This window comes from Simochromis diagramma, unplaced genomic scaffold, assembly GCF_900408965.1.
Source record: "Simochromis diagramma unplaced genomic scaffold, fSimDia1.1 OVJJ01000602.1, whole genome shotgun sequence".
Taxonomy (NCBI): Eukaryota; Metazoa; Chordata; class Actinopteri; order Cichliformes; family Cichlidae; genus Simochromis; species Simochromis diagramma.
The window spans coordinates 15,185,975-15,198,632 of record NW_024387040.1 but is presented as its reverse complement, the minus strand read 5'-3'; the positions used below and the strand labels follow the sequence as shown (position 1 = coordinate 15,198,632).

The 12,658-nt window shown below is 38.4% G+C and overlaps 1 long non-coding RNA gene across 1 annotated transcript; it reads left to right on the top strand.

Annotated features, from left to right (window-relative positions):
* The first annotated feature begins 8,145 nt into the window (after positions 1-8,145).
* Positions 8,146-9,368, top strand: LOC120741287. The gene is made up of 2 exons (XR_005697588.1): positions 8,146-8,732; positions 9,057-9,368. It is a non-coding gene; the product is annotated as an uncharacterized LOC120741287 (long non-coding RNA).
* Positions 9,369-12,658: the final 3,290 nt, after the last annotated feature.

The window sequence follows — 12,658 nt, the reverse complement described above, 5'->3', positions numbered from 1 at the left end:
ACGGAGCCAGGAGATTAGAAAATGATTTATAAAACTCTGCAGTTAAACCATCTGTGCCAGGAGATTTGTTGGCCTTAAGTGCAGAAATAGAATTACAAACTTCCTCCACAGTCAGAAGCAGGGCTGGACTGGGACAAAAAATCGGCCCGGGCATTTTGACTAGAGACCAGCCCACCAGGTATTAGCCTTTGAATGAAAACAAACGCTTTTGTGACAGTGATGTACACTGTCTTGTTGGTACATATGTATCAGTCTAATAAACTTAAACCTACACCATCCTCCCTATTCTGGTATTCTAAACAGTACCCGAGTTAACCTCCTAAACTATCTACAACACATGGTGAGAACCTGAAATTAAGACAGAGAAGACTAGAGGTGAGACATGATCATTACTTATTACTGATGACAGATTTAGATATATTTTCATAAACCATTCATTTGCCACATCAATAAACAGCATGGCAGGGCAAAATATTTTTTCTAACATAGCAAACTTTAAAAGGTGAAAGGAGATAGAAATAATAAAACTTGATTGACTTTTTGATGGCATTTTACACACAGTACTGGTGCAGTATCTAGAAAATGTGGAAAAATACTGGCATCATATACAGTACTTAGCTACTTCTGAAGAAATTATAATGGGACCCTAAAAACATTACTATGTACAATAATGGATTTCTATACATTTTACATCAGATGAAAACGTTTGTTGTAAGATTCAGATAATTATTTGTTAAAAGCGAGACATTTTAAATGAGAATAAGAAAGAAAAGTATATCTTTGTGCCCCCCCCCCCATCAAGCTTAAACGTGCTGCTGTTGTTTAGCGCGACATCCGCTGGTTTCCTCTTTCTGGCGCAAAGTGGGCGATAAACAAACAAGAGAGAAAAGCCGATCAGCTGATCATTGATCAGTTTCATGATTGAAGTAGAAACAGGAGAGGGAGGGTGAGAGAAGAAGAGGCAGCTGTGCAGCAAAGACACAGAATAACTCCAGCTTTGTCTTTTTCATTCTAGCTGAAGTACAGGACAAACTGTGTTCCTTTTCACCTCAATACGAAACGCGTAATATTTTCTCTGAATACAAGACGATTCCGTTTTTTACGGGACGGTTGGCAACTCTAATAACTAACCTTAACTAACCTTATAAATAAAATAAGATAAAACAAGTTCAACATCAATCATATCATAGCACCCGCCCAGCCGTATATAAACTCCGTCATGCTAGCTAGTACGCAGAATGAGTTATTGTAACTGACTGTAAAAAGTCAGCATAACGAAAATAAACTCCACCTAAACTTGGTTTATATCTGACCCAGACAGACTGCAGGTCATAACTTCTTACCTGAAGTTCAGTTCACCGCCTCGGGTCTCTGCTCCTCCTGCCTTTCCGTCATCCACCAGAGGGCTGTCACAGTGACTTCTATCTTCCACAACAATAGTTTTTAGGTTTTTAATATTATTGAGAAACAGTGTTGAGACATCCTATTTATATTTTGAGTTGTATAGTTTAGTATAGAATTTGACTCAGAAATTTGAAATTTCTCTATTATTGTCAGAGACAGTGCCATTAATATTTAGTTGGTTTTGGATCTGTATTTTTCAAGCCTGAAAAAGCAGAATTTTGTTCTCCCTCCTCCAGCCACCTCTTCCTGGATCTTACAAAAGCACCCTCAGCCTTGCATCGATATAAACCGTCCAATTTATTTTGAAGGTCTAGTAAAGTTAATTTATCTTCCTCTGAGATTTCTTCTGGGGAATTCTGGTAATAACAGGCAATTTTGCTGATCACTTCTTCCTCTTCAGCTTTCCTTGATTTAATAATTTGACTCCCACATCTTCCCAAGAATTTGCATGCTTCAAATTTAAAAAGTTCCCAATTGGTACAAAAGGACTTCTCTGTGTTAGCTTTATTCCAATAATGAGCCATTAATTGATTAATCTGCGTTCTAACCATTTTATCTTTTAGTAAGGAGTTATTTAACTTCCAATAAGAGAATTTATAAGGTATATTATCAGACTCAACCAACAAAAAGTCTCTCAAAACAATATATATATGTTGATTTTTGCGCGTACTGATGAGATAATTTTTTACCCCTGATTTTGTATGTTCATGTTCTGTTCTTTTGTAAACTTCATCTGTTTGTATGTTGTATACTCACTGTGTTTCAATAAAGTTCAATTTAAAAAAAGGTACATTCAAATGAAGCTTCAGACGTCACTAATCACGTGACTCTGGCCAAACGAATCAAGCCTCGACACAGTGCTTCTGAAGCAGCGTGTTGAGTTTTCTGACACACGCACCGGAGCGTCAGCTTCAAGCGGACCATCGCTACCTCTCACATCTAAAGGTAAGTGCCAAGGTAACTTTGAACTGAGTTCACTCAATCTCGAGTTTTTTTAAGTTTTCTGTTGCTCTCTGTGAGAGGAGACCGTTAAAGGCGAGGCTCTCCAGAGTGTAGCAAAACAGGAAACCGCAGCTGGGTGTGTGTAAGTGTGCAAACGAATAGATTAGAAGTGCAAGTGAGCCACGAGTAAAGAAAGATCAAGTTTCGTGAGTTGTTTTTCTCAACACTGATCACGCGCTCAACACTCTACACATACTTGCATCACACGCGCGCTCTCAAGCATCGGTATTGTACAATTCTGGGCGTCACGTGAGTTGAGGGCGTTACCATATAACGGAAATCTCCATTGTTCTGTAGCAGTGGTTCTCAAACGTTCCACAATGAGTTTCACCCTTACCGGCGACATCAAAGCGCTGTAGTATAGGCGTATTTAACACTACATACACATACTTGCCAACATTCAAAAGGTCTCTCTCTCTCTCTCTCTCTCTCTCTCTCTTCTCTCTCTCTCTCTCATCTCTCTCTCTCTCTCTCTCTCTCTCTCTCTCTCTCTCTCTCTCTCCTCTCTCTCTCTCCCTCTCTCTCTCTCTCTCTGTGTGTATATACATGTGGACTGGTGTTCCAGATTAACTGGAGTTGGTTGAACAGATGTGCACCAAATGTGTCATCTGTGACATTTGTGAGGTTACCTAAAACACACTCCGTTAGTCTTGTTCCTCTTGAACAACAAAATGTTCAAAAACGTCCAGTATATAGAGAGACGAGATGACGAGGCTCCAGTTACGCAGTGCAAGTAAACAAACCATAAATATAAGAAGAGTAAGAAAATAAATATTCATTTTAGGACCAGGGGTAAAGGGATCAATAGCAATTAAAAATTAATAATTTACAGTTTGATGATTTAAAGTCTCACACACAACCCCTGGAAAGGGGAGGGGGACATGCTGCTTCCAAATAGAGCACATTTCATTCATAATGTTGTAAATCCAAGCCCATTATGTATTCACGATCTGAATACTGGGTTGTGTGAAATCCCAGAAATAAACCTTAGACAAAGTGAATCTGTGAACTAAGCTGTAGGTCTGTTAGGTTATTTGTGGTGATCATCGAGTTGGGGGATTTGTGTTCATACTGGAGTGCAAAATTAAAACCAATGGAAGACATAAGAAAAAGTTCAAAGCCATCAGGTGCTCAGTTTAGAAAAAATAGAAATGAAGAGGAGTAACGAGCAAAAGATGCAGGTAAGCAGATGTGCCATTGGATAATTAAAGCTTTGTAAGATCACAAAAGACGCAGGAATAAGTAGTAGGATTTAAGAGTGTAATAACGGACTGAAACAGAAGATGGCAGCACTGCATGTACAAGGATGCCAGCTGCCGTTAAATCCCGAAGAAGAAGAAGAAGCTGTGTCCCAGAATTCATAGCGCAGTCCAGCTCAGTTTCCAACAGTGGCGGCAGCTAGTTAGTTTTAATATTACTCTTATTATTCTTTCTGGGTCACAAAATAAACGTTTAACATATTTTCAGGCGAGAATGTAGCTGTGCCAACCTCAAATATCTGCTCAGTTTATCAAGACACCACATATTTTCAAAATCGCTCCGACGTTTTCGGAGACGTCTGTTACCCACTAGCTTGATAGTTAGCCGGGGGCTAGGCTCACTAGAGCGCGTGAGAACACCGGACTCCCGGCAAATTGCTTTCAAACCCACCGCCGTCTTTCGCTACTCAGGTTAAACATGATATATAAGTCACTTAGATAACTTAAAAATGTTATTGTTTGGCTTTTTTTTTCAGTATTTTATTTGTTCCTGAGTAAATCGGTTTGGCTGAGATTAAAGTTATAGTTTTTACACAGCTGAATAAACATCAAGCAGACAGCTGATTATCAGAAGTGTGAGATGCTCGAGAATTTACTCCGGTGTCCTGTTATATTTTAGATAGAAGGAGTTTATTAAACTTCACCGAAACAATCTGCAAATTTCATTAAAATTTAATAAAATATCATCTTGTCTTTATTTTTAGTTAGCACATACCTTAAACACTTAAAGCTGTAAGCTAATGATAGTTATATAAGAGCAGATGCTGCTGGTGCAATAAGCTGTTCGTTTTACGTCCAGTGGATGATGATCTGATTAGTCGACTAATCGCAAAAATAATCGGTGACTAGTCGACTATCAAAATAATCGTTTGTGGCAGCCCTAGTGTGTGTGTGTAAAGTTTCACATACATGTGGAATTTTCTATTTTGTCTGTTTTTGTGTCTTGCAAATAAACCTTTAAAATAAATTACATTTTATTATGTATTTACTTTGGCCTACATCAGTGAGAAATGCCAAATTATATACACAAAGTTATAGAAATCATCACTCCCGTTATTCATGATGATTTCAATAACATCACATAATAACATGTAACATCACATCCTGTAAGCATAGTCTGCCTCTGTCTTTTCTCTAGAAATGAACATTTTCAGCCAATATAGGTAATATATCAACATGGCTGCCATGGCTAAGTTAGGAATATTTATAATGTAATGTAATTTACTTGTGACACACATGTGCAGCTGGCTTTATCACCTATTTTGAATTTGTTTCAAGCACAATACACTTGTAACTTTCAGTGTTTTCCGGTCTTCCAAAAGAAGAAGAAGAAAAAAAAAAAACAAACCTTCAACTACATGACATGCAATTGTGTATTTGTTTTCACCTTATCATACACTTGAAGTTTTACAAATCACCACTCCTTTTGTTAATATCATTTCAGTCTCAGACAATCTAGTTTTTCTTACAGAGATTGAATGCACCTTCTGCGGATGGCGGTACCACACAGTGTGCGTGGACTTCCCCTGTACAGAAGGCAACTACAAATGTTGTGAATGCTAAATAAACAGGAACAAATGATCCCTGTTGTCTTTGCTTAATGATTGGTTTTAGTCTTGACAATCCTCATTGCTGGCATTGCATCTTTCAATGCCAGCAATGCCAGGTATCGGTGCTCAAACCTTTTGTGTTTGTTTCCAATAAGCTGCCCACATCGGGAAACAAATGTGTTCTTTTACTTGTCAGATGAACATATGAGACACTTTGACTCTTCAGTGCAGTGTGGAGCCTAACAAAGATCTGTTTTGTGTCCCAGCTGATCAGCAGGAGGAGAAGAGTCTGACGGAGCAGCAGAGGAACATTTTCAGCTACTTGGACTCAGCTCAGCCACTACAGAGGAAACAATGAGCTCAACACAGAAGGTGACAGACAGAGCAGGGCGATATGACCAAAAATATTTATCACAATATACATTTGAAAATGTGCGATAACAATATAACTGACGATATAATTGACACTAGACAAAATACTTTACAACTCCACAACTTTATTAAAAAAAAGCCCATCAATGTATTTTCACTTAAACAAGCAGCTGTTTTTTATGTGCATTAAAGTTATATAAAAACTTAACAGTGCAAATGCAAATTCCTTGCTGACAGTTTAACCAAAAGGCATTTCCAGTGGAAATTGGCCGACATATCCTGAGCATAACTATGTATAATATCCACAAGACTTAAAAAGAGGTTATACAGTCGTGGCCAAAAGTTTTGAGAATTGCATAAATAATGGAACCTGGAAAAGTTGCTGCTTAAGTTTTTATAATATCAATTTGCATACACTCCAGAATGTTATGAAGAGTGATCAGATGAATTGCATCGTCCTTCTTTGCCATGAAAATGAACTTAATCCCCAAAAACCCTTACCACTGCATTTCATTGCTGTCATCAAAGGACCTGCTGAGACCATTTCAGGGGGAATTTTTGTGAAGCGCGTATCGAGGCTTGCTTTGATTACGTATGCAGTGACGTTCGAGGCCTCGCGGGCAGTTCGTACCATGTGGCTGATTCAGGAACTGTCGCGCCAGATTCGAAATAAAAAGGGCAGCAAAACACAGCTGATTTCCCCATCACACTGTGTTGTGGAATTGAATTAAGCGAACAATTGATGAACATAATAGGTTATGGAGGCGTAGCAGGGAAAGGTTTTTTTGTTTTCTATCTTTTACAGGAGATTCCAGAACCGGAGACTAAAAGCTCGTTAGACACAGGTTAAATGTGAGCATAAAAGTAATGAAGAGTAATGAGAAGGACTTTAGTTATAGTTTTGCAGGATTTCTATGTTATGTAAATTGCCCAAGAATAGTGTTAAGGCCAGATATATGTTACCCGTAGAGGGGGTGAAAAACCAGGAGTAAATTTTAACTCTATAGAGGCTGTTTCCAAAGAGTGATAAAAAGCAATGTAGGACCTGTTATTAGGAAAAGCTAATTATATCTGTTTGGATTTTACGGTGAGCAGTGAGGGAAGTCAGAAGTGGGTTTTAAACTGGGATTCTACTTAAAAAGGGGGTAATAATTAATGGAGGACAGTTCACAGCCCAGCGCAAACGTGAGGTGCTGTCTGGAGCTAGATGTTTGTTATATTTTAGCTATTACTGTCACATAAAAGTAAAACTTAATGGGATAAATTGGGGTTTATGTCGTCTTTTAAAAAGACGAAAAGGGGGTCTGTTGGGATTTAAATATATATTCTTAGCGCTTATTTGCTGATTATATTGTGAGGCCCAACTCTGAGTACAGTCTGTGCCAAAAGTACTGACAGGAAACTACATGCTTTTGCAGAAAATAGGAGCTGCAGCAAGAAAGTGAAACTAAGCAGAGTCTTTGATTGAAACTTAAAGTGTGTGTGACGTCTAGAGGAAGTATATAAATAACTAGGCTTCCTGTTTGTGCTTCAGACCTGAGCTTATGTGTTCGTGTGTTCAGGTCTCCATTCCTGGGAATGAAAAATGGAGATCATCTTTTGAGCTTTGACCACTTTGAGCCGTGTCTTTCTTTGCCGTAGGGAAAACAAAGAACTGGGATTTAATACTTGTAGTTATAAAGAAAGCAATTCTGTTAAACACACCACATTTATTTCTGCTCAGCTGCAGTATCCAGATGAAATACATAATCATATTACACAGTATACAACAAACTGCAATTTAGTAAATCCTCGAGTTAAAAGTAACTTTTTGTAAAACTGTTACATTTAGAGCAACTTTTAAGTGGAATAAATTACCTTAAAATTAGAGAATAGCAACTATTCAAAACTTCAATGAACACTTAAAAGCCGATTTACAGAGCTTTAGTTGTTGTAATATTGTAAGAGAGATTGATTTGTTTTTGTAATTTGTGTGTATGTGCCTCAATGTTCTTGATTATTATTATTACTTATTATTATGTTTTGTTATTGTTGATTGCTTATAGTTTAATTGTGAAACCCCACTGTGGATGTCAAATTATGTGGATATCTTGAATCTATTTATTGTGTAATATTTTATGTGATTGTATTGAAGGAAGACGAGCAAACCTCTGTTGTGGAAGATAATGGGGTCTTTTTGAATAAACAAATAAACAAACATAGGATTTATTATCAGTAATCATTATGTATAAATCTATACAAAATCTAGAAATATGTAATAGGAAACAACAATATGATATAAATTCTAAAATAATATGAAAGTGTGTGTGTACAATCAGCAGGGATGGGCATGCTTTTAAACACTGTTTAAACAGTCATGAATTATTTTTAACACCAGGTTGGATGTAATGTGTTAGAACTACCAGCAGGTGGGGATAAGAGACCTTTAAGGTGTTTGGTGCCACACTCCACCTTCAGGTTTAAAAACTAGTGTTAATGGAGGGAGTTTGAAGGTTGAGTTTGTTCCACGACTGCATTTCACTCACTGCCTCTGTTTGTATCTCTGTCACTGCAGGACCAACATGGAGCGAGAAGTCAGCGCTCTCAGGAGGCCGACAAACCTCAACCAAGAAAGGGAGAGAAAACATACAGCTGTGACGAGTGTGGGAAGGATTTTACTGGGAAGGCTAAACTAAACGTCATCAGGTCATCCACACTGGAGAGAGACCGTTCAGCTGTGACTTGTGTGGAAAGTCTTTTTCCTGTGATCGTTCCCTAAAACACCACCAACTCATCCACAGTGGAGTTAAAGCGTACAGCTGTGATCAGTGTGGCAGAGCTTTTACTCACAGTAGCAACTTACAGAATCATCTAGTTACCCACTCTGGAATTAAGGCATACAGCTGTGACATCTGTGGAAAACTTTCAGCCAGAGAGGGAACCGAAATATACACCTACGCATTCACACCAGACAGGATGTGTACTGCTTGAACAGTGTGGCAAATACTTGCTACAGACGCACAGTTACAACAACACATGTTTATCCACACCGAGGAGAGACCTTATAATGTGACCTGTGTGAGAAGACTTTAAATCTCCACATCACCTGAGAAACACCAACAGATCCACCAACAGAAAGAGACTCAACAAGTGCAGTTACTGTGAGGTATGTATTTATATTGTTATCTTGTCAGTTTAGCCTGACTGTTTGGAACAACTCTGCTCATTAAACTGTGTTAGCATGTTAGCAATTCTACTGCATGGAAAAGCAGCTCTGAGTGATTATTCAGATGTTCATGTCAGTTATGATTTTAGTAATTACTGTATGATGATGGTGTAGTTTGTAGTTATTGCAGCCCAGTCAACTGAGTGTGTTTACTGAAACAGTAAAATGTAATTGGACGTCTGCAGAGATGCTCTTTATTTCAGGCGACGTTAAGGATAAAAGTGTTGAAGGACTGACTTACACTGTCTTTGTGTCTTTGTTTAGAAGCAGAGCGACACAGATGGATCCCGTTCTCAACCCTGTCATCACCGTGGTGGTGGGAAAGACTTTCGTTGTGACTCTGTGGAAAAAACTTTCAGTCAGCAAAACACCCTAAAAAAGACATCAACGTAGACACACTGGAGACAAACTGAAATACTGCAAAGAATGTGGGAGAAGCTTCACCACACAAAGTGAATTAAAACGACATGAACTGATTCACAGTGGGTTAAAAAGCACCTCTGTAATCAGTGTGAGTCATCCTTCACCACTGCAAGTAAGCTTAAATCACACAAACGAGTCCACACAGGAGAGAAACCATACAGTGCAGACACGGTGACAAAAGCTTCTCAGATTCATGTAATCGTAACTATCATGAACGTACACACATGGAAGGAAACTACAGCTGTGACCAGTGTGACAAGAGCTTCAGGAATCTCAGTTCATACTCCACACTACAAACGATCCCACGTTACTATAAACTGTTTCACTGTTACCAATGTGCCCAAACATCACCTCATTGTCTGCTCTGTGCAAACATCAGCGTGATCACTCAGGGCTGAAATCACTCCCATCACTGGATCACAGTGAATCTGAAGAGACAGAAAGATCCTCTGGGTTTCAGTGTCAGACTCAAAAAGCTTGAGATCAGGCTCCCACAGAGTTCAGATATAGAATCATTTAAACTTGTGTTGAACTGAACTGGTTGCTGGGGCTGAACTTCTGCATTACCAATGCAAACTGAATAATACAGAAGATGAAAGAAGAGACTTTGATCACTTAATAAAGCTCATGATCTCGATTCATTGTGGCTGCTACACAGATACTTCTGGGTCACTTCTCTCAGTTAGGAACCTTCCTCACCAAAACTGACTGTTGGACCACACCCCTGGTTTCATGAGAAATTGTTTCAGCCATGATTTCTCTTCCTGTATTTCCGAGTAAAGACTGAAGTGACAAATGGAAACATGTTTAAAAAACACAATGTGAGAGAGACGTTGAGGTCCTTGGAAGTTACCCTGGGTTTTTCTGTCACCCTGCTAGATGTTACACACCTTGTCATTGGACTGATTTCTACTGCTGGACTACTCCTGGGGAGAGTAACAATACTCTTACTAATTAGCTCCCTTTCACACCTTTGGGGATATTTATTTTTGTGCTTGCAGCGCTGTGAGCCAGAACAGCGAGAGAAAAATCTGCAACAGCGACGAACCGAATGCTTAAGTGAATCCCAGCAGCTGCACATGTGCAACACTGATTTAGAGGATATCTTTGCTCTTCATAATTCATAACTTCATAATTACACAGGGTCTAATTATGAAGTTATTGAGCTGCACATACTTTACGACCTGCTTAAGTTCGAGGTCACAGCGTCTGTAGAGCAGGAATATAATGAAGTCTACAAGGTTAAAGTTTTATCTTCACTTGTTGTTCTCTCTGCTGCTTGGTTTGATGGATCTGAGAGCTTTTGTTTTTATTACTGTTATTATAATTATCATTAATATTTTACTCTTTAAAAGTTTTAAAATAGTGTTTGTGTTTTGAAAAGTTGATTTAAGAATTGAACAGAAACATCTGTCATAAAAATCGCCCAAAGGCACAGAGACAAACTCAAAGGATGCAACCTGTAACTTTCTCTTCCTTCATGTCAGCACCATCATCGATTTTTAATTAAATGCATATAGCAACAGTAACACTTTAGTTTGGATTTCAATTTCTGTAACTGGAAAACTATTTTGTTTAAAGACAGAAGTGACTGCATAGTTGCAACATTAAAGTGAAATATTTAATAGTCTAACAACAGCTTAAATGCTGTGTTGAAGCTGTCATTTCAGGAGGAGAGAAGCTGCAGAGAGGCGTGTAAGACTGCAACTCTGCTTCCTGGTCCCAGCTCTGGATAGTCATATTTTAGGGGGTTTAATAAATGTGTCCATATTTCTAGAAATGAGAGCTGCTCCATCCAAAGTGGGATGGATGCCGACTCTCCTAACAAGACCAGGTTTCCTCCAGAAGATTTTTATGCTCCATATATCTGGAACAAACTCCCAGAAACCTCAGATCAGCTGAAACACTCAGTTTATTTAAATCCAGGTTGAAGACTCACCTGTTCTCAGCTGCATTTGAATAAAGCACCAAATCCACACTTTTAAGCTTAAATTCTTTTTAATCAATTTTAAATCGTGCTTTTATGAGTTGTTTTTTAATGCCTCTGTAAAGCACTTTGAATGACCTTATTGTTGAATTGTGCTATATAAATAAACTTGCCTTACTGAATATTATGTCACTTATTTATGTGCAAATGTTTAATAATGAAGAACATTAAAACATTACTGTTGGCCACATGTCGGCAAAGTTATGTGACATTAGTGATGTTTGTACTAACTTGGTTTTAAAGCCTTTACTTTAAAATATACGCTGTTCAATAGTCGACCTTAATCTTACAGAGAATGTGATGATTTTATGGATAATTAAAGTCAGTCATATATCCACAAACACAACAAGCTGAAAGTCAGTGATGCTGCTCGGTTTGCAGTACTGAATATCACGGCACAAGCAGGATTCCCTGCACTGTTAATGTTAGCTATGTTATACTGCTGTCTCTGTTCGGTGGTGTCGAGCCAAACGGACTTTAACGTGTGTTTGAACGAGCTGACGGTTCACTCGTTAAGCTGAAAGAAAGATGCCTCCGTGCAAGCTTGAACATGTTGCGTATGCCGTCGGAACTGGATTTCAGTCTAAACTGGTGTCCGTGTTGGTCCTGCAGAGAATCAGAGTTGGAAAAGTTGTTAATGTAGCAAAAAACAAAATGTAATGCATTTTGTTCATAATCTCTTTAAAGCCATGATCTTTTTTTATCGATGTCACTGGAGTGGGTAAATGAGTCTGAAAAGTTAAAAAAAACAGATTTACATTTATTGTTTATTACTTTTATCGAACATCATCCCATCCCATTTATACTATTTAAGAAATAACGTGGAAAATATCCTTTTGTTTGACTTTGGAGACTCGGCGTTTGAACCATCCCAAATATCTGCACCAGGGAACCAACTCCTCAAGCCGGTAAAAAGGTCAAGGACACAATTAGACGATCGCTAAACTAACCTGTTTTTGAATAAAACAAAACCATATAAGCATGATCCCTGGTGTTTTGGTAGATCCCTGGTTTATGATAGCAGCAACATTAACGAGACTGAGACAGCTCTGTCTTAACGTGGCGACTTTGTTTATTGCCAAGCTGCAACAACAAACACACATGACACAAGGGGTGCATGAACCATTGAATTAGTCCTTACCATAACATCCCCCCTTCTGAGTACATTATAAACTATGTTTTCTGTAATAATCCACTTTTATGTCAATACTGAAATTACTGCAACTTAACTTATAGCTGGATACTCCAAGGCTGTTACATTAACTCAAATCTATAACAAACTTTTATTGCTTTTATTTATAACTATATTTATTTAACTGTGTGAACTTATTCTAACTATGAAGGTGGGTGGACAACCCAGTCCTTCAACTGAGTGAGGGGATTATTCTGCCCCGGGCTGGTCACTCAGGTGCTCGTGAGTACCTTCTACCTAAATCAAAGTCCTTAAGGTACCTCG